The sequence below is a fragment of the Chiloscyllium plagiosum genome, unplaced genomic scaffold (assembly GCF_037043375.1).
Source record: "Chiloscyllium plagiosum isolate Xiang-an unplaced genomic scaffold, Cpla_swu_hap1 HiC_scaffold_37, whole genome shotgun sequence".
Lineage (NCBI taxonomy): Eukaryota > Metazoa > Chordata > Chondrichthyes > Orectolobiformes > Hemiscylliidae > Chiloscyllium > Chiloscyllium plagiosum.
The window spans coordinates 653,674-675,716 of record NW_028270175.1 but is presented as its reverse complement, the minus strand read 5'-3'; the positions used below and the strand labels follow the sequence as shown (position 1 = coordinate 675,716).

The 22,043-nt window shown below is 41.4% G+C and overlaps 1 long non-coding RNA gene across 1 annotated transcript in view; it reads right to left on the bottom strand.

Annotated features, from left to right (window-relative positions):
• Positions 1 to 4,199: 4,199 nt before the first annotated feature.
• LOC122540487 (uncharacterized) overlaps positions 4,200 to 22,043 on the bottom strand; it is a 127,130-nt gene continuing 109,286 nt past the window's right edge. Inside the window, exon 3 of the long non-coding RNA XR_006309321.2 lies at positions 4,200 to 4,482. This is a non-coding gene — a long non-coding RNA (uncharacterized LOC122540487). The remainder of the gene's footprint in view (positions 4,483 to 22,043) is intronic.

Below are 22,043 nucleotides of genomic sequence, written 5' to 3'. Positions count from 1 at the left end.
CTAATAGAATGTAGTCATTTGTCACAAGGGGAATTAAACACAGAAGTAGAGAGTTTTTTTTCAGATATATTGCTCTACTTATTTGGAGAAAGATGTAAACACATTGGAAACATTTCAGAGAAGGTTTACTGGATTAATAACTGGGATGGGTGGGGGACATCTCAGTCATAGAGATGTACAGCACAGAAACAGACCCTTCGGTCTGACTAGCCCATGCCGACCAGATATCCTAACCTAATCTAGTCCCATTTGTCAGTACTTGGCCCATATCCCTCTAAACCCTTCATATTCATATACCCATCCAGATGCCTTTTAAATGCTGTAATTGTACCAGCCTCCACCACTTCCTCCGGCAGCTCATTCCATATTTGCACCACCCTCTGTGTGAAAAAGTTGCCCCTTAGGTCCCTTTTAAATCTTTCCCCTCTTACCCTAAACCTACACCCTCTAGTTCTAAACTTCCCCACTCCAGGGAAAAAAAACCTTGTCTATTTACCCAATCAACGCCCCTCATGATTTTATAAACCTCAAGAAGGTCACCCCCCCCCCAGCCTCTAACATTCCAGTGAAAGAAAGCTGACTGAAGGAAAGATAGAGGAACCTGAGAGGGTTGACCAGATGAATGTGAAGAAGATGCTTGCTGTTGTGGGAATATTTAGAACTAGGGGTCACTATTTAAAATCAGTGATACACATTTAAAACAGAAATAAGGTGATTATTTTTCATACAGAGGCTTTTACATCTTTAATACTGTCTCCCTCAGAAGTTTGTGGGTGCAGAGTCTGTAAATATTTTTAAGGTGGGGGCAGATAGATTTTTGATAAGCGAGAGGGTGAAAGGTCATCGGGTAAGTGGGAATGTGGAGTTTTCAGATTTATTGAACAGCAGAACAGGCTCAAGGGGCTGAATGGCCTACTCCAGCTCTGAATTTGTATGTTTGTCTGATAACATTGCTGAATGAATTGCCAGACTTCCAATGTAAAAGTCTATGGATTTACTATATAATGGTGTTGTGTAATTGTCTTAAGATCCCTTAGAAAGCTTTAAACTAGCTCATAAAAAGAGGTATAATACCAAACTCTGACATTATTCTGAAACAAAAGGCAATAAATGACTGCATCTTCTATAATTACATTAGATCAATAGCAATCCACAAAGGGTTGCACATCTCATATTAATTTTGAATGTGTTGCCAATCTTTGACAATGGCGAGCAGCTCTGTGATTGAATGTGATAGCTCTGATCAATTTAACAATCTGCAGTTTTGATGGCCTCATTGAACTTTCCTTAGCAACCAACACCCTGTGAAGCCCATAACAATAAATGGAAATTGTGAATTCATCCCCTATTGTTTCTATCTTTTGGATTTAAACTATTTTAATGCTGTTTCTGGTCAAAAAGAATCCAGATCAAAAGTAAAATACACACAGAATAAAATTGGCCCCGGTGCACTGCAGGAATACCTGTCACGTTTACATTAGATTTTACCACGCGTTATTGTATTACCGATCTATTAGGAAACTGATGTATTTAATATTGCTGAGTTACTGCCCTGAGTAATTAATCATTGAAATAAATAGATCAAAGGGCAGAATAGTCCAAACTGGAGTGTCAGTGTGGAAGCAGCCCACAAAATGGATGTCTGTCTCTTCCCCTGGTGATGGGTTTTCTGGCAATCACAGGGATTTTAGCACACAACACATTTTTGAATTTTCACATAAGTACAAGTCTTATTGTGCAGGGCCGGCAGTAAGTTCTTCTCCCTGTTTGGGGTCAGGGCATGGGTGAAAGGCTAGACGTCATAGTATGATTCTTTACAGTTCTGGATAATTTGGGCTGATGGCCGGGTAGAGGGACGACTATACATGGTATGACCAATACTGTAGAAAGTTCTTGTTTGGAGATCCATCTGTCCAGTGTGCAATGAGAGAATGGTGACTGTTATGGGGGTTTGTGGGGAGAGTAAAATAAAAATTGAAAGTGGTGGAGCAACTCAACTGATCTGGCAGCATCTGTGGAGTGAGTTGCAAAATTAACGTTGCAACTCTGATATGATTCTTGTTTGAAAATGAAGGAGAGGGTGAAGAATGATGGTTTTCATAATGTTGACAAAGAAGAGGAGGAGTGAGTGAAGCAGATGGTGAAGATGGCCAGAGGAAAAAGCAAAGGAAGTGCTAATGGTGGTAGAGGAGAGATAGAGGTGTTATTGGTAGGTGCTAATAGCAGAAGTTAGGTCAGCTCTATGGAAAGCAAACCCCGGCAAACAAGATAGTGGGAGATGGGAGGGGATATGATGGGAAGGATGTAATCAAAATGGAGGACAGTGTTCCTGGTCTGAAATTCTTGAACTCAATGATGAGTTCTGTATTCATCCATCTTTTGGTGAGCTTCAGCGGGACAGTGCAGCAGGCCTGGATATAAGTGTTAGTATGTCTGAGAGCAAGATGGTGTAATGAAATGGGAAGTGGCTGGAAGGTTTGGAGTCAGTCTTATAATTACAGCAGAGGTGTTCCACAAGTGGTCATCCAATCTGTGCTTGGCCTCACCAATATAGAGTGGACCACTCTGTGAAGAGTGAGTATAGTAAACTACATTGAGCGAAGTACTGGAAAAATGCTGCTTCACCTGGAAGATGAGTTTGAGTGTCAGACAGTGAGGAGGGAAGATGTGAAAAGATAAATGTTGCACCTTTTGTGATTTCATAGGAAGGCGTCAGAGGAGGGGAGGTGAAGAGGTGTTAGGAGTTATGCAGGAGTAGACCAAGGTGCCACGGAGGGTACAGGTGACAAGGGAGGGGAGAGGGGGAACATGTTTGTCACTGTGGATCTTTCTAGAGGTGGAGGAAATGATAGAGTATGATCCTTCATGGAAGGAGCTGGATATGTTGGAGTGGGAGATGCAGGGTCATGAGCAGGGATTGTATTGTTGCAAAGGGAGATAACAGAAAGTGAGGTACACAGGAACGTAGAACCAGGAATAGACTATTCAGCCCATTGAGCCTGCCTTACCCTTCAATACAATAATGAATGATTAAATACTTCATTACCTTTTATCCTCTCTATTCCCATGACCACTTCTGTCATGTACTCAGAAATCTATCAATCTGTAGCTAAATGTACTGAAAAGTGAAGCTTCACAGTGCTGTGTGGTAGAGTTCCAAAGGTTCATAATGCTTTCCTCACCTCGATCCTAAATAGCATCTCCCTTTTTATGATTTTGCCATCTGGTTCTAGACTCCAACTGAGAGAGAAATCTTATCTTCATCTACTTTGTCTATCACTTTAACTATTTTATAATTTTTAATGATATCACCTTTCATTATTTGAAGCTTGAGAGAATACAGACCCAGTTTGTCCAATCTCTCTTCAAAGGACAGTCTCTCCATCCTGGGAACAGGTGCAGGTGGACTCAAGAATAGGTGAAGCACGTTCAGCAAAGACTTTGAGACCTTGGTGGTTGTGGTTCAGGTTGAAGAGGAAGTCAACATTAACATGGATTAGCTTTCGGAAAACAGGGAAAGATTCAAACATAATGAAGATGACAGGAATGAAAAGGCACGTGGGTGAAAGAGAAAGGGGGTTATCTCATTGGGTGACAGTAGTGGAGTTGAATATATTTGTCTTCATGATAACCATGTGTCATACTGACATGTATCCCTGCAACTCCCTACCCTTTAGCACTTCCACTCCTTTCGGAGACATTACACCTCAATGAAATTGTACTTTGATTTAGAGCCATATTGCATCAGGACAAAGCAGCAAGTAATTATACTGAAGTTCTGGAAGAAGTCAAATTTTCCAGAGACACCTTTCACACACAGTCAGATATCTGAAGACACATGTTGCTCAATTTGATAGGATTTAATTGGTAGCAAACGCTTAATTCCTGTGAGATTTGCTTTTAATGAGATATAAATGTTTGTAGTTAGGCTTCCCAGCACATGCCGTTGAAAAAGCTGACTCATTTCTTCAATGGGAGAATTTAATGGCTAGAGTTTATCTCACTGTTGAGATTCCGAATGTTGGGCACTCACCTGTTGGGTTTCCCCAACTGCCTACCTTCTCAATTCTCTGGGATTTAGAGATCCTGCTAAACTTTGAAACTTGTATTACAATTCACCTGTTATTTATTGAAACAAAATCTAATGATTTTCATTTCCTGTAAATGAAACAAAAGTCAGTGTTTGGACAATTATTTAATTTAATGATAATCAGAACAATATATTTGACTTCATGCTTCAGCAAGAAAATGACACAAGTGACTGACCAAACAGTGAAAGAGTGTCTGTAATTGAAAAAATAGTTAGAACAGGCAACAGAGATGTTGCAGTCAGTATTTCTTGTTGTACCCTTGTTTGTCAGCACTTTAATAAGTCAGATCACTGAACACTTTAAAAGTCAACAAACAACATGGTGGCATCAAGGCTGCAGCACACTGACAATTCTGTCTTCCACAGACACTAGTAAGATGTTCATACTTTTGCTGAAAATAAAACAAACAACAGCAGATATTATTTAATACTGCCAACATTTTTGAGGATAACACGTATATTTTAAATCTTGACTAAACATATATCTTGAGGAATAATTGCTTATATTCAATTTGTATAAAATGCATGAAAATTAAAGATTTTAGTGAATTTCCAGTTATAAGAACACAATATAAGAACAGTTAATATCTGCAATGTCCATATTTAGGTATTCATCATCAAGATGAAGAGTGACAATGGGGGGAGTTTAACGTAACAGGGAATTATTATTATTATTATTATTTTATTATTATTATTTTATATGCTGTATTATTATTTTATATGCTTATTATTATTTTATATGCTGACTTTTTAAGTATAACGTGGATTGTGGAAGTAAGGGTTGAAACCACACTGAGAAGCAACAGATTTCCTGATGAAGGGCTTACGCCTGAAACGTCAATTCTCCTATTCCTCGGATGCTGTCTGGCCTGCTGTGCTTTTCCAACACCGCACTCTTTACTCTGAGCTCCAGCATCTGCAGACCTCACTTTCTCCTAGCGTACCAACAAAAATGTATGCATCAGGGTGGAAACATTCATTTGGTTTTATTTTCCTCCCAGGACTCAATTTCCAATTATGATGGCAAATAGGGGAAAATTACTTGACACCAAGGAAATTGAGGAATGGAGAGCTAATACATACTAGGTACAATATTTTGATGTATGATAATAAAAAATGCCTGATAAAGAAATGGGATATTTTATGGGCAGTCTGAATGTGATGAGATTCTTCCTGAAATATACTGCCACATAAAATTATAGAATCATCATTCAAACAAAACAATTAATGCAGAAACAAACCCAGTCCAACCAGTTGGTACCATTTTGTTCATCAAACACTTTGATATTTCTTTTCTCAAAACTTTATCTCAATCTGTTTAAATTAACTTGTAGATCACGTATCAACAATGCTTTAACATTCAAGCCAATCTTTGGAAAGACCTTTTTCTAAATCACTCTTTTTTTACTACTCTTGATTCTATTGTCTATTTCTGCTCTCTTGTTCCTGTCCCAGTACCAAGTGAAATAATCTGTCATTATTTACCTCATTATTACCATCCCATCATCTTGGGAAATGTTGTTCTGCATAGATCTATGTGAGGACCACTTTGTTCAATTACAAAATGACATGGCATTCAGAAGTGCCATATCAAAATGGATCAGTAAATGTATCATTAGAAGCAGCTATTCAGGCTAACAAAATGATAAATAATGCTACCAAAGCAATTGGGTTCATTGCTGCCTACAATACAAAAAAAAATCAAAGGACAAGTGAAACTGTAAAACTGCTTTGCAAAGAGAATTACAGAATTTAGAGGATGCACTCATCAGGAAAACCTGAACATGGTGAGACTCTTCTCTTTTGGAAAGATATTCAAAATCATTAAGATATTTAATAAAGTAAACATACAGAAGATGTTTCCACTTTTGGGGAAATTGTAATCCAAGCATCCTCAACACAAGATAATGCTAAATCCAATAGGCAACTTGGGAGACCATGTTTTCGCCCAGAGAGTTGTGAGAAGGTAGAACTCACTACCACAGTGGGGTGGTTGAAAGGCAAACAGAGAGTTATTTAAAGGGAAACCAAATATACCTGAGGGAGGGAGAAATAGAAACACAAGTTAATATAAATTGAGTAGAATTAGTCCAGTGAAAGGGATGCCATATGGAATTTTTGATGTAGAGGAGCCAGTGTTGAACTGGGGTGGACAAAGTTAAGAATCACACAACACCAGGTTATAGTCCAACAGGTTTATTTGGAAGCACTAGCTTTTGGAGCCCTGTGAGTTTCATAAAATTGTAAAGACCTTTATCATGTCATTCTCGGTAGCAGAGGAAAAGTATGAACATTTTCAAATATCTGTTCATACCGTAAACTACATCTATGCTAAATTCCTAGTGAATATACCTAGTACCTTTTCCTATAGCTGTAACATAATATACACATGGCCCAACTCCTCAATTACTCCAAAATCAAAATCTGGAAACAACTTCCCGAAGTTTACAGACCCATTCCACCTTCAAGTATCATGGTAGCAATGACTTAACAAACACAGGATCATTCACATTTGAAATCTCCTTGAATATTCAATTTGAAATGTAAGCAACAGTTAATGTTATAATCCGCCTCTGGGGTTGTATTAACACAGTGTGTGGTGTTGGGAAACCCAGGCGATTCCCAATAGTTAATACTCGCGGCACGTTCTCTAGCAGTAATCGATCTCAGATTGCCTGCTCTCAACTCTGGCGCACTGCAGGAACACAACTCCACTAATGGGTTCTTGTGAGAAGCTCCCAGGGAAAAAAAAACTGAGGGTTTTCTGCTGTAACAAAGCAGGCAAATGGACCCAGAATGGAATTCCGATTTTATGCATCTCCCTTTTTACTATCTCGGTCGCTCTACGTTTGTATACTGCAATCCTTTTCTAGTATTTTCCTACATAGCTCTGATAATGTAGAACGGGCAGAAAAAAAACCCACTGATACATTTTCGATAAATCCCCTGGTAAATGTTGAACCGGTTAAATCTAAACAGTAATTAGGACAGTGAAGGTTTCTAACATAAACATATATGCATTACACGGCATTCCAGGATTTGTTTGTCGAGTGTGTTTGACGGTAAATTCCCTTCAGGAACAATGTAACTGATCTTATTAGTAAACCTGAAGAGGGTAATCCAACTCCATCCATCTTTATTGTTCCTTATCGTTAACAGCACAGTCCAGGTAACATGAAGTCAGCAATGACACCGACACCTCCAGTAATACCGAAAGTGAAAGATATCAGAACGTTATTACATTTAACAATTTTAAAAAAACAGACTATAATAAAAGCAAAACTATGGAAGCTATTGCGAAAATATTTCCTAGGGCAATGTCTGAAGGCATGATCAAAGCAACAATTAATGATCACTGTTGAAATTTATGGATCATTCCGAACAGCTGATTGGTAAGGAGTACTTTGTTTATAGATTACCTTGCACATCTGAAAAAAAAGATGCATCAATGAAGTTGGTCAGCCATTTCAGAATTTAGGGAAGCTGAAATCTTTAACAGTTTACAACACCAAGAGAACATATTAAATCATGAATGGAAAACTAAGAATTCCAAGGAAGGGCTGGAAATAGTACAATTTATAATGATAGCAGTTTGTCTGATGAAAGGTCACCAGACTCAAAGTATTAACTCTGTTTCTTTCTCCACAGATGCTGCCAGACCTGCTAAGTTTCTCCAGCAATTTCTGTTTTCGTTTCAGATCTGTTTACAGCATCCACAGTTCTTTTCTTTCAATCCTTGATTCCCTTACTGATTAACAGTCTGTCTACCTCAGCCTTAAATAAATTTAACAACTTTCGGTGGTTAGAGTTATACCTGACACACAGGAAGATGGTTGTGATTGTTGGAGATCAGTCATCTCAGCTCCAGGACATCTCTGTTGGATTTCCTCAGGGGAGTGTCCTAGGCCCAATCTTAATCATAAGGTTAGAAGTGGGATGTTCACCAATGATTACACAATGTTCAGCACCATTTGTGACTCCTCAGATACTGAAGCAGTCCATGTTCAAATGTAACAAGATCTGGACAACATCCAGGCTTGGGCTGGCAAGTGATAAACAAAATTCACACCACACAAATACCAGGCTATGACCATCACCAATAAGAAGCAATCTGGCCATCACCCCTTGACATTCATTGGTGTTACTATCACTGAATCCTCACTATCAACATCCTGAGGGTTACCATTGACTAGAAACTCAACTAGACTCCCCACATAAACCAATGGCTACAAGGGCAGGTCAGAGGCTAGGAACACTGTGACGAGGAACTCACCTCCTGACTCCCCAAAGCATGTCCACCATCTATAAGGCACAGGTCAGGAGTGTGATGGAATACTCCCCACTTTCCGGAATGAATGCAGCTCCAACAACACTCAAGAAGCTTGACACCATCCAGAACAAAGCAGCCCACTTGATTGGCACCACATCCACAAACATCTCCTCCCTCCCCCACCAACACTCAGTAGCAGCAGTGCATGCTAACTACAAGATGTACTGCAGAAATTCACCAAAGATCCTCAGATAGTATCTTCCAAACTCACAACCATTTCCATCTAGAAAGACAAGGGTTGCTGATATATGGGAACACCACCACCTCCAAGTTTCCCTCCAAATCACTCACCATGCTGACTTGGAAACATATTGCCATTTCTTCAGTCAAAATCCTGGAATTCCCTCCCTAATGGCATTATGGGTCAACCCACAGCAGGTGAACTGCAATAGTTCAAGAAGGCAGCTCACCACCACCTTCTCAAGGGCCAACTGGGAATGGGCAATAAATGCTGGCCATCCAGCAATGCCCACATCCCACAAATGAATGTTTAAAAATTCTAAAATCCAGTTTGGACTGCCCTCTGTGGTACAGGACTCCAAATAGTCACTACTCTCTGGAGAATAAATTCCTCTGAGTCATTGTTTTAAATATGTAATCCCTTACTCTGAGATTATGCCCTCTGCCTACAAGGGGAAATAACCTTTCTGCTTCTCCTTTGTCAAGTTCCCTAAGAATCTCATATGTTTCATTAAAGGTTGTGTCCCATTCTTCTAAACTCTACTGAGTACAGGCCCAACCAACTCAATCTCTCCTCATAAGACAGTCCCTCCCTACCCAGGATCAATTGAATGAATCTTCTCTGGGGCACTGCCTCCAATGCTAGTATACTTTTTCCTTAGATAAGGAGACCGAAACTGTTCACAGTTCTACAGTTCTGGTCTAACTGGTGTCTTGTATAGTTTTGCAAAACCTTCCCATTTTTATCATCTATTCCCTTTGAAATCTTATTCAACAGTGATAGTCTTTGTACACCTGCAGCACTCAAACATAAATGTTCAAATGTGGAAATCAGATGTGTAGCATTGTTGGGCTAACTTCTTAGTGAACAACTTTGATGTCATTTAACCAGATTACATTGCAAAGAATCATAGTTAGTGCTAGAAATCAAAAAGCTGTTGGTTAGACCATTTCCAGCCATTTCAATGTGAATCATGAGTTGAAAATGCATTAGTCCAGATAGCCCATGTGCGCCAAGAGAATATAGAATGGGTGGATTCTGATGTCTCTCAGCAATGAACACTGATTTCTGCACAAAGTGCCATTTTTAGACATTGCATGTCCTTTTTAGTTGTACAAGATATTTTCCAATCAACCTGTTCAGAAATGTTATTGCACACTTCTAGAGCAGACAGGAATTGAACCCCGGCCTCCTGGCTTAGAGTTACACTACCACTGCCCCAACAACCCACTAAAAGACCCAAAATTGCAAGTCCTGTTAACAGCCTCATTTTATCATAATTACATTATCAATTGTCCAGTGTCTCTGAGGAAGCCCTCTTCAGCAGGAACGAGGGAAATTCCAGGGCAGCTGCTTTTGTCTCTGTGGCTGGAGCAGAAGTCTTGTGTTCTGTGTTATTGAACAAGATTGACAAAGTTTTTGGATTCAGAAAAGATTAATGCAGAGGAGTTGGAAAGTTGATCTGGAGGAGTCAATAATGGAAGTTAGTTACTTGAAGAGGAACATCAGAGCAAAATCTGTGTGCAATGGGAGGATGAGGACGGGTCTGAGTGGAAGGCCTGTTATTTTTACAGATTAGATTAGATTAGATTAGATTACTTATAGTGTGGAAACAGGCCCTTCGGTCCAACAAGTCCACACCGACCGGCCGAAGCGAAACCCACCCATACCCCCATATTTACCCCTTACCTAACACTACGGGCAATTTAGTATGGCCAATTCACCTAACCTGCACATCTTTGGACTGTGGGAGGAAACCGGAGCACCCGGAGGAAACCCACGCAGACACGGGGAGAACGTGCAAACTCCACACAGTCAGTCGCCTAAGTCGGGAACCTGTTATCTGTCTGCTATCTCTACTTCAGCCTGGAGCAGTGTCTGAGGAGCCTACAACTCATCAAGGAGGTGGTGACTGAGCTGTTCCTACAACAATACCCCAACATCACTGCCACTGCACAATTCCTCACCTTTCCATCCCATGGTGTAGGACCAGAACAGATTTCTTTTCACAAAATTCTGAAATAAAAACATCTATCATAACTATCCAGTAACACAATTAGTACAAATACAAAATGCAATATTTAACTGAGGAACTATGTTCTAGCCATAGATGGAGGGCAACGACAGTTTACAAGACTGATCCCTGGGTTGGTAAGACTGATGTATGAGGAGAGATTGGATCATTTAGGACTTTATTCACTTGAGCATGGAAAATGAGAGGGGATCTCATCAAAACTATAAAATTCTAACAGGACTAGACAGGATAAATGCAAGAAGGATGTTCCGGATATCTAGGGAGTACAGAACTGAGGTTTACAGTCTAAAGATAAGGGATAGGCCATTTGGGACTGAGATAGAATAGTACAGCACTGTACAGACCCTTTGTCCCTGAATGATGTGCCGGCCTTTTATCCTACTCTAAGATCAGACTAACCTACATACCCTTCATTGTACTATCATCTATGTGCTTATCCAAGAGTTGCTTAAATGTCTCTGATGTCTCTGACTTTACTACCATCACTGGCAGTGTATTCCATGCACCCACCATACTCTGTGTAAAGAATCAACCTCAGACATCTCGCCTATCACCTTAAAATTATGACCCGTTGTGAAAGCCATTTCTGCCCTAGGAAAAGGTCTCTGGCTATTCACTCTTTCTATGCCTCTCATCATTTTGTACACTTTTATCAAGTCATCTTTCATCGTCCTTCACTCCAATGAGAAAAGTCCTAGCTGTCTCAACCTTTCTTCATAAGACATGCCCTCCAGCCCAGGCAGCATCCTGATAAATTTCCTCTGCACCCTCTCTAAAGCTTCCACATCCTTCCTATAATGAGGCAACCAGAACTGAACACAATATTCCAAGCGTGGTCTAACCAGGGCTCTACAGAGGTGCAGCATAACCTCGCGGCTCTTAAACTCAATCCCCCTGCTAATGAAAGCCAACACACCATAAGCCTTCTTAACAACCATACCAACTTGGGTGGTAACTTTGAGGAATTAATGGACAGGGTCTCTATTTCTCCACACAACCAAGAATCCCGCTTTTAACTCTATATTCTACATTCAAATTTGACCTTCCAAATTCAATGATGTCTCACTTTTCCAGGTTGAACTCCATCTGCCACTTATCAGCCCAGTTCTGCATCCTGTCAATGTCCCGTTGCCACCTACATCAGCGCTCCACAACATCCACAACTCCACCAACCTTCGTGTCAGCAACAAACTTACTAACCTACCCTTCCACTTCCTCATCCAAGTCATTTATAAAAATCACAAAGAGCAGAGTTCCCAGAACTGATCCCTGCTGAACATCACTGAACACTAAGCTCCAGTCTGAATACTTTCCATCTAACACCATCCTCCGTCTTTTCTGGGCCAGCCAATTCTGTATCCAGACAGACAGGTTTCCCTGTATACCATGCCCCCTTACTTTTTGAATGAGCCTACCATGGGAAACTGTATTAAATGCCTTGCTAAAATCCATATATACCACATTCACTGCTCTACCTTCATCAATGTGCTTTGTTGCACCCTCAAAGAATTCAATAACATTTGTGAGGCATGACTTGCCCCTCACAAAGCAATGCTGACTATCTCTAATCAAACTATGGTTTTCCAAGTAATCATAAATCTTGTCTCTCAAAATCCTCTCCAATACTTTGCCCACCACTGATGTAAGACTGACTGGTTTGTAATTCCCAGGGTTCTCCTTATTCCCTTTCTTGAACAAAGGATTAACATTTGCCACCCTCCAATCATCTGGCACTACTCCAGTGAACAGTTAATCTACAAAGATTATTAGGAGAAAGTGAGGACTGCAGATGCTGGAGATCAGAGCTGAAAATGTGTTGCTGGAAAAGCGCAGCAGGTCAGGCAGCATCTAAGGAGCCTTATTCCTGAAGAAGGACTCATGCCCAAAACGTCGATTCTCCTGCTCCTTGGATGCTGCCTGACCTGCTGCACCTTTCCAGCAACACATTTGCAGCTGCAAAGATTATTACCAAAGGCACAGAAATCTCTTCCCTCACTTCCTGTAGTAACCTAGGGTATATCCCATCTGGCGCAGCGTATTTGTTTATCCTCATGACTTTCAAAATTTTCAGCACATTCTCCTTCTTAGCATCAACCTGTTCCAGCATACCAGTCTGTTTCATGCTATCCTCAGAAATGTTAAGGTCCTCTCAGTAATGAATACTGTAGCAAAGTATTCATTAAGGACCTCCCCTACCTCCTCCAACTCCAAGCGCAAGTTCCCTCCACTACCCCTTTTTGGCCCTATCCTCACTCAGAAATCCTCTTCTTCCTTACGTAGGTGTAGAACGCTTTAGTGTTTTCCTTAATCCTACCCATTAAAGTTTTTTCATGTCCCCTTCTAGCTTTCCTAAGTCCATTCTTCAGTTCCTTCGTGGCTATCTTGTAACCCTCCAGAGGCTAGTCTGATTCTTGCTTCATCAACCTTAAGTAAGCTTCCTTCTTCCTCTTGACTAGGTGTTCTACATCCCTTGTCACCCACAGTTCTTTTAACCCACCATCCCTTCTTTGTGTCAGTGGGACAAACCTGTCCAGCACTATCAGCAAGTGCTTCCTAAACAGCCTCCACATTTCTGTTGTGCATTTCCCTGAGAACATCTGTTTCCATTTTAGGCCCCACAGTTCCCGCCTATAAGCACTGTAATTCACCCTTCCCCAATTAAGTAATTTACCATAGCATTAGCTCCAATCCCTCTCCATGAGTGTAGTAAAGGTCAAGGAGTTGTGATCACTATGACCAAAGTGCTCTCCCATTGAGAGATCTGACACCAGGCATAGTTCATTGCCAAGCACCAAATCCAATATGGCCTCCCTCTAGTCAGCCTATCTACAAATTGAGTCTGAAACTCTTCCTGGACACACCTAACTAGAGCTGTTCCATCCAAACTATTTGAACTAAATAGGTTCTAATCAGTATTAGGGAAGTTAAAATTACCAATAACAACAATCCTGTTATGTCTGCATCTTTCCAAAATCTGCACCCCCCCCCCCCCCCCAACCCCAGTCTGCTCTTTCAAAACCCTGTTGCTATTGGAGGTCTGCAGAAAACTCTTAATAAAGTAATTGCTCTTTTCATGTTTCTCACTTCCACCCATACTGACTCTGTTGACAAATTCTCCTCAATGACCTCCCTTTCTGCAGTTGTGGTACTATCCCTGATTAGCAATACCACTCCTGCACATCTGTTCCTTCTTTTAACATCTAAACCCTGGAACATCCAAAAACTATTCCTGCCCCTGTAACCTTCAAATCTCCGTATTGCCCACAACATCATAGTTCCAAATACAGATCCATGCTCTGAGTTCGTCACCCTTATTCCTGATACTTCTTGCATTAAAATTGACACACTTTAACCCATCACACGGACTGCACCTTTGCCGCATCAAGTGCTTATTACTCGTCACAGACTCTCTGCACACTGTATCTGGCTGTTCATTACCTACTCCATCATCTGATGCATAGCTCAGGTTCCCACCTCCCGGTCATTCTAGCTCCAGAAGAGCTCAAACAAACCCCCCCCGCCCAGGATATTGGTGCCCCTCCAGTTCAGATGCAACCCATCCTTCTTGTACAGATCCCACCTTCTCCAGAAGGAATCCTAATGATCTGAAGCCCTCCTACACCAGCCCTGCAGCGTCGTGTTCATCTGCACTCACTCTTTATTCCTAGCATCACTAGCGCATGGCTCCGGTAACAATCCTGAGATTACAGCTCTGCTCATCCCGCCTTCTAGCTTCCAACCTAACTCCAACTGATCACACTATGGGCAACTGAAAATTCAGGATGAGGGTGAAGTTGGATTTGAGAAGTGCAGAAGGAAGCATCTTAACATCATTACAAATGTTTCTGGTGTTGCCAGATACAATAGCTTCAGTCACTGCTGGAGCAGTCACATGTGTCTCCTGCAGAAGGTAAAGAAAGTCCAGTTGTGTCTTGTCCACTGTGTCTCTGCTGCTTCCTGTTGCTTATATGTGACCTTGTCTGGCAGGAATGTGGGAGGATGTTAGTGAGTGGGTGTAATATGATTTGGCGAGAGGTCTGCTATTGCTGAACGGTTGGAAGTTTGTGGGAGCTGAGAGATTGCCAACATCATTAAGTGTGTGATCATAAGGAATAGATTCTAAATATTGGTGATTAGTACTGATTGCTGTTGGGTGAGTGCTGGGTAATTGTACCTTGAGCGCTGTGAGTTGTTGCAGGACTGGGCAGAAATAGTCTTAAAGAAGTATCCATTGGCCTTGACCACATATCTGAGGTCACAGAATGTTTTTCAGCACTGTAGGTCCTCAGAGCCAAACACTGGGAATTCACTCACTGGTAATATGGCTCTTGGCAATGTGTAATATTAAGGACCTCCTTCCTCTGGAACCATCATCTCTCCTCCTCCTTTCAGCCTCCTTCACAAAGGTGGCCAGTTCCTCAAAAGAACCTGAGACCTCTTTCTCTGGTGTTCCTCCTTTCAGCGAAGCCTTTCTGAGACAGTTCTTCCAGCTGCTATAGCCAGTGGAACCACCCCATTAAGTGAACAAGAATTGATGTGTGTTCTAGCCACTTACACAGCTGGTCTCATGCCAAGTGTGCAGCCAGTCACAGCATATTCTATACTGGGCCACACACTTGTCTACATTTGGGTAGGTGAAGTTCCCAATTATAACCACTCTACAATGCTGGCATCTCTCTGAAATTTCCCTTCAGATTTGTTCCTCTAGATCCTTCCCATTAGTTTGTGGCTTGTAGATGACACCAAGCAGTTTAATTGTACACTTTTTGTTCCCTAGCTCAAGTCACATTGTTTCTGTCTTTGGACTCTGAGACATCCTCTCTCTGTCTCCAAATCTGCAATGCCTTCCTTTACTAATACTGCCATGCCTTCTCCTGCCCTTCTTTTCCTATCGTTCCTGAATGCCTTGTACACAGGAATATTTAACACCCTTTCCTTGAGCTAGGTCTCTGTTATCATTGCAACGTCAGATTTCCTTATGACAATCTGCACCTGTAACTTACTAACAGTACCCATGTATTGTGGGTAGATCATCACAAATTGCCTTTAATTCACTACTTATTAAGAAATCTCACAGACAATCAAGTACTGAGACAATGATTTAAACTTTATTGCATTCAGCAACTAAAATAAGACCCCTCAAGTCAGCAAGTTATGCTCCACAACCCTGAACTCCACAACTCCACAATCTATTACCTGAACTTGGCCACTATTCCACCAACACGTTATCTGGAAGTGTCCAGGTTCAATTCTTGTGCAGTGTTGTTCTTCACAGTTCTGACAAAAGGGGAATTACAGTGTTCGATTCTCATACAGAATTTTGTCCTTCAAGTCTATCTGTAATATAATTGATGATTTATTAAAAATCCTTTCATTCCAAATTATTGCAAGTCTACAGCTTGCCTTCTTATCAGAGTTAAAAATCACACAATACCAGATTATAGTCCAACAGGTTTATTTGGAAGCACTACTAACGTTGTCAACCACCTGATGAAGGAGCAGTGATCTGAAAGCTAGTGCTTCCAAATAAACCTGTTGAACTATAACCTGGTATTGTGTGATTTTTAACTTTGTACACCCCAGTCCAACACCGGCATCTCCAAAACACTTCTTATCAGAAGTAGCTTTCCTGTTCCTTGTTACATTTGGCATTGATTGTCTGAAATCACAGCTTTCCTGCAGTTAACTCCTTAAATCCTTCTGCAGGGGAATCCTTGTCCTTTGTGGCAATGAAGCAGCCAGTTCATCAAGCAGGTGACAAAGCAATTTTGTTCATGAAGCTTTCACTCCTCCCTCTCCTAGATATGGCAAATTGCTTTCATTCCTGTATAAGTCTGTCCTTGTCTTTAACCTGATGAAGGAGCGTCGCTCCGAAAGCTAGTGTACTTCCAATTAAACCTGTTGGACTATAACCTGGTGTTGTGTGATTTTTAACTTTGTACACCCCAGTCCAACACCGGCATCTCCAAATCTTGTCTTTAACAGTTTCTTCCAGACAGAGTTATTGCTGCTGCTTTCTATGTGTAACAGTTTATCTTTTGTTGATTCACTCAGTCCAAGTACAGTTCTTAAAGTTCTGAAGTCTATAGTATCACACAAGTGTCTTCACATACATTGACAGTTACTCCTGATTTACTCCTTAGTAATTTCTTACCAATCACTGATTTTATAGATTTTCTCTAATGTCTTTTCCTTTTTATTCATTTTCCTTTTGAACTCATTGTGGGTCAATTCTAAGCAGATGGATGGTGTTCTTCTCCAACTCCCAGATAAATAGTGCAGGTCTCAAGATTTTCCCAGGATTAATAGCTTTCTCTTTTATTCATTCACAAGATTCAGGCACCGTAGTGTAGGTCAGCATTTATTGCCCATCCCTAATTACCCAGAGGGTAGTTAACTGTCAACCATATTGCTGTGGGTCTGGAGTGATGTATTGGCCAGACAGGGTAAGGATGGCAGTTTCCTTCCCTAAAAGACATTAGTGACCCAGATGCGATTTTCCAGACAATCAACAATAGTTTCATTATCATTATTAGTTTCTTAATTCCATACTTTATTGAATTCAAATTCCACCATCTGCTATGGCAGGATTTGAACCTGTGTCCCAGAACATTAGCTGTGTCTCTGGATTAATAGTCGAATGATAATAGCACTCAACTATTGCCTCCTGCTCCGAAATTCTCCTTGCAGGCTCAGGGCATTTCTGACTCTCAGGTATGTGTGGTGTAGTCATTGAGACTTGGCCATGATTACAGCTTCACATTATGTGCTGCTTCCTTGTAGATCCAATACCTTTCCAACTTCATAAAAATGGAGCCTGGTTTACTTTATGATTGCATAAAACATACTTGTTAATATAACAACTACATTTGAATATCAGCAATCTAAAACTAGTGGATCAACAATGTCAACACTGGGAAAGTTCTTTAAAGTTACATCATCTTCATTAAAAAATGTTTGACAGTTTTTTTGTATCTTTACTAACAAAAAATCAAGTGAAAGGTATCACATCTCTAGAGGCTACAATGGCAAACATGACAAATATCTTTGTACTTTTCATTGTCAGCTTCCTGAAAGACCATATCTGAATGCTCAAATGCAACTATGAAGTTGTTAGCAGGATGAACTGGTGAAAATAAAAAAAACTTGAATTTATGTGGCACCTTTCACATTTTCAGACCATCCCAAAATGTTCACAGAAAATTAACATTTAAAGTATTGACACTGTTAAAGGTCAATCTTGGGATTAATCAATGATTATTTCTCTGTCTTCTACACTGTGAACTCTTTGAAAGGAATGAGTTAGAGGAGCCTCCATCAAACTCTCATTACACATGTTTGTACAGAGCTACAGGATCCTTGATACTAATTGCCACATTGTTGAGGAGAATACTGAGATACAGGCTACTAGACTCAACAGCATTGAGGTTCACAAGGAAGAGGTGTTTAGCAATTCAGGAAAGTATGAAAAGAGAAAGGCCCTTGGGCCGGATGGGATTTATCCTAGCATTCTCTGGAAAACTAGGGAGGAGATTGTAGAGCCGTTGGCTTTGATCTTTATGTTGTCATTGTCTACAGGAATAGTGGCAGAAGACTGAAAGATAGCAAATGTTGTTCCCTTGTTCAAGAAGGAGAGTAGAGACAACCCTGGTAATTATAGACCAGTGAGTCTTTCTTCAGTTCTGGGTAAAGTGTTGGAAAAAGTTATAGGTGATCGGATTTATAGTCATCTAGAGAGGAATAAGTTGATTAGGGATAGTCAACACGGTTTTGTGAAGGGTAGGTCGTGCCTCACAAACCTTATTGAGTTGTTTGAGATGGTGACCAAATAGGTGGATGAGGGTAAAGCAGTTGATGTGATGTGTATGGATTTCAGTAAGACATTTGATAAGATTCCCCATAGTAGACTATTGCACAAAATATGGATACATGGGATACAGGGTGATTTGCATTTTGGATCAGAAGTTGGCTAGCTGGAAGAAGACAGAGGGTAGTGGTTGATGGGAAATGTTCATCCTGTTACTAGCGATGTACCGCAAGGATCTGTTTTGGGGCCACTGCTGTTTGTCTACGACCTAAATGAGGGCGTAGAAGGATGGGTTAGTAAATTTTCAGATGACACTAAGGTCGATGGAGTTGTAGATAGTGCTAATGAATGTTGCAGGTTACAGAGGGACATAGATAAGCTGCAGAGTTGGGCTGAGAGGTGGCAAATGGAGGTTAATGTGGAAAAGTGTGAGGTGATTCACTTTGGAAGGAGTAACAGAAATAAAGAGTACTGGGCTATGGGTAAGACTCTTGGTAGTGTAGATGAGCAGAGAGATCTCGGCATTCATGTACATGGATCCCTGAAAGTTGCCACCCAGTTTGATAGGATTGTTAAGAAGGCATATGGTGTGTTAGCTTTTATTGGTAGAGGGATTGAGTTTTGGAGCAACGAGGTCATGCTGCAGCTGTACAAAACTCTGGTGCGGCCTCACTTGGAGTATTGTGTACAGTTCTGGTCACTGCATTATAGGAAGGACGTGGAAGCTTTGGAAAGAGTGCAGAGGAGATATACAGTGGTGCCTCGGAATCCGACTTCAATTTGTTCCAGGAGACTGTTCCGATAGCGAAAAGTTCGGATTCCGAAACTATTTTCCCCATAAGAAATAATGGAAAGTGAATTAATCTGTTTCTGAGCCCCAAGAAAAAACAATTTCAAGACACTTTTAACTGCAAATACACATGGTTAAGGTAAAATAAGATGAGTAAATGACCTAAATATCAAGTAACAATAATAAAACAAGAAATAAATGTACGAACATGAAAATAACTTCATTTACCTTAGTAAGGAGTGCGAATGGTGCATGTGGAAGCTGGAGAGGAGGAAGGAGGGTTTACTGCTTGGAAGGTGAGTCACCTTCCATAATAACATCATGTAACTGTGCTTCTGCTGTTTGCTGTCTTTGTCTCTTCATTCTCGTAACACTAAGGCCACTTGTAGAGGGCTGGGGCTCACTGGACTGGCTTTCTTTAGAGAACCACCTTTCCAAAGTTGCTGTGGTTCTGTTCGCCGAGCTGTAAGTTTTTGTTGCAAACGTTTCGTCCCCTGGCTAGGTGACATCATCAATGCTTGGGAGCCTCCTGCGAAGCGCTTCTTTGATGTTTCCTCCGGTGTTTATAGTGGTCTGTCCCTGCCGCTTCCGGTTGTCAGTTTCAGCTGTCCGCTGTAGTGGTTGGATTATTGGGTCCAGGTCGATGTGTTTGTTGATGGAGTTTGTGGATGAATGCCATGCCTCTAGGAATTCCCTGGCTGTTCTCTGTCTGGCTTGCCCTATGATAGTAGTGTTGTCCCAGTCTAATTCATGTTGCTTGTTGTCTGGCTACTAAGGATAGCTGGTCGTGTCGTTTCGTGGCTAGTTGATGTTCATGTATGCGGATTGTTAGCTGTCTTCCTGTTTGTCCTATATAGTGTTTAGTGCAGTCCTTGCATGGTACGTTGTACACTACATTCGTCTTGCTCATGTTGGGTATCGGGTCCTTCGTTCTGGTGAGTTGTTGTCTGAGCGTGGCTGTTGGTTTGTGTGCCGTTATGAGTCCTAGGGGTCGCAGTAGTCTGGCTGTCAGTTCTGAGATGCTCCTGATGTATGGTAGTGTGGCTAGTCCTTTCGGTTGTGGTATGTCCTCGTTCCGTGGTCTTTCTCTTAGGCATCTGTTGATGAAGTTGCGCGGGTATCCGTTTTTGGCGAATACCTTGTATAGGTGTTCCTCTTCTTCTTTTTGCAGTCCTGGTGTACTGCAGTGTGTTGTGGCCCTTTTGAATAGTGTCCTGATGCAGCTTTGTTTGTGTGTGTTGGGGTGGTTACTTTCATAGTTTAGGACTTGGTCTGTGTGTGTGGCTTTCCTGTATACTCTTGTAGTGAATTCTCCGTCTGGTGTTCTCTGTACCATCACATCTAGGAATGGGAGTTGGCTATCCTTTTCTTCTTCTCTTGTGAATCGGATTCCTGTGAGTGCGGCGTTGATGATCCGGTGTGTTTTTTCTATTTCCGTGTTTTTAATGATTACAAACACTACTATCATAGGGCAAGCCAGACAGAGAACAGCCAGGGAATTCCTAGAGGCATGGCATTCATCCACAAACTCCATCAACAAACACATCGACCTGGACCCAATATACCAACCACTACAGCGGACAGCTGAAACTGACAACCGGAAGCGGTAGGGACAGACCACTATAAACACCGGAGGAAACATCAAAGAAGCGTTCGCAGGAGGCTCCCAAGCACTGATGATGTCGCCTAGCCAGGGGACGAAACGTTTGCAACAAAAACTTCCAGCTCGGCGAACAGAACCACAGCAACGAGCACCCGAGCTACAAATCTTCGCACAAACTTTCCAAAGTTGTCTGGTGTTGGCGGTAACACCAAAACCATTTGTAGAGGGCTGGGGCTCACTGGACTGGTTTTCTTTAGAGAACCACCTTTCCAAAGTTGTCTGGTATTGGCGACTTTTCTGAATTTTTCTGAAGTGGCCAATTACATTGTCATTGAACATGTTTATGCTCCTGCTGACCACTGCCTTGTTAGGATGCCACTTTTCAACAATGGCCTGTGTTTTAGACCACAGGAAGCACAGTTCCTTAATTTCAGCACTGGAAATGCTCCCACTTGTTCCCTCTTCCTTCTGAAGAAATTTCCTCTGCCACTTCTTCTTGCTGCATGTTTTGGAGGTGCTGAAGTTCTTCTGTGGTGAGTTCATTGTTGTGATTCTCCACTAACTCCTCCACATCCTCTTCACTCACTCCAAGCCCATGGACTTGCCCAGATACACAATAACAGGCGCAACAGGCAGTTCTTCGAAGCCTTCAAAGTCTCTCCCTGCAACACATTCAGGCCAGAGTTTCTTCCAGGCAGAGTTCATTGTCCTCAGAGACACTTCCCTCCATGCTTTGTCTATGATTCTAAAACAATGGAGGATATTATAATGATATTTCCAAAACTCTCTGCGGGTCAGTTCGGTCTTGTTTGTCACCTCAAAGCATCTCTGGAACATAGCCTTGGTGTACAGTTTTTTGAAATTTGAGATAACTTCCTAGTCCATGGGCTGGATGAGAGGAGTGGTATTGGGGGGCAAGAACTTCACCTTGATGAAGCTATATTCGCCCACCAAATCTTCTTCCAAGCCTGAAGGATGAGCAGGAGCGTTGTCCATCACAAGATGAGACTTCAGGGGTAGATTCTTTTCCTCAAGATAAGCCTTCACAGAAGGGGCAAACTCTTCATGAATCCACTCAGTGAAGAACTACCTGGTAGCCCATGCTTTCATGTTTTCCCTCCATATAACATTAAGCTTGCTCTTCATAACATTGTTCTTTTTGAACACATATGGATTCTCTGAGTGGTACTCAAGCAAAGGCGTTATC